The sequence below is a fragment of the Tupaia chinensis genome, unplaced genomic scaffold, assembly GCF_000334495.1.
Source record: "Tupaia chinensis unplaced genomic scaffold, TupChi_1.0 Scaffold144022_1, whole genome shotgun sequence".
In the NCBI taxonomy this organism is placed as follows: Eukaryota; Metazoa; Chordata; class Mammalia; order Scandentia; family Tupaiidae; genus Tupaia; species Tupaia belangeri.
This window is the reverse complement of record NW_006203874.1, coordinates 413,787-414,541: the sequence shown is the minus strand read 5'-3', so window position 1 is coordinate 414,541 and position 755 is coordinate 413,787. Positions and strand designations below refer to the sequence as shown.

The following is a 755-nucleotide window of genomic DNA, read 5'->3' as shown; positions in this document are numbered from 1 at the left end:
CGCGCTTTCCAGCGTGGACACGGCTGCCCAGCTCGGCGAGCAGGAGGACTCTGCACCCGGTCCCGAGTGCCCGCCCCCACCACTCGGAGCTCCTGCTCGGCTGTCGTAGAGGAGCGGCGTCTGTCCCCACTGCTCCCCGGACACACGGCAGAGGGCGTCTGCCTGCGCAGGTGGAGAGTCGGCACAAACTGGACTTGTTCTGTTCTCAGTGCATTTTTAAGTTGTTCCATAAGAATTTTACTTCTTCCCTTACTTTTAAAATAGTTCGTAACAGGTAACCGGTTTTCAAAAAGTCCAGTGGCGTGGTTTGTAGAAGAAAGCCCTGGAAAAACACCTGTCGTTTCTGCAAGTCGAGCAGAGCGAGGGAGAGTGGGTTCAAACCCAGGCAGGTCCAGTGCCTGTACCCGCGGCTCCTGTCAATTCCGTACAAAACACGTTTCCAGGCCATCCAGGCAGGTCGCACACGCTGGCCCGGCCGCCGCACCTGGCCCTGCTCTGTTCACTTGGCCCTGCTCTGTGCCCTCCCCCCAGTGCATCCTGGGCGGGAGGCCTGTCATCAGCTCCCCACACCACAGCCCAGTCTACACCAGTGGTGCTGCCACACCACCCCAGGCTTCAAGGACCCGGTTCCTCCTAAAAACCAGAGTCTAGTCGGGGTGACCTCGGGCACGTTCTGTGTGGACACTGCCACCTCCATCCCAGCTGAGGCGGGGTCTCCGGTGGAGTGAGGCTGCGGGGGCGCCCCAGGCATGTGT

At 60.7% G+C, this 755-nt stretch overlaps 1 protein-coding gene across 2 annotated transcripts in view; it reads left to right on the top strand.

Annotated features, from left to right (window-relative positions):
* CTDP1 (CTD phosphatase subunit 1) overlaps positions 1 to 755 on the top strand; it is a gene marked incomplete in the record, with an annotated part of 42,801 nt that overhangs the window by 33,973 nt on the left and 8,073 nt on the right.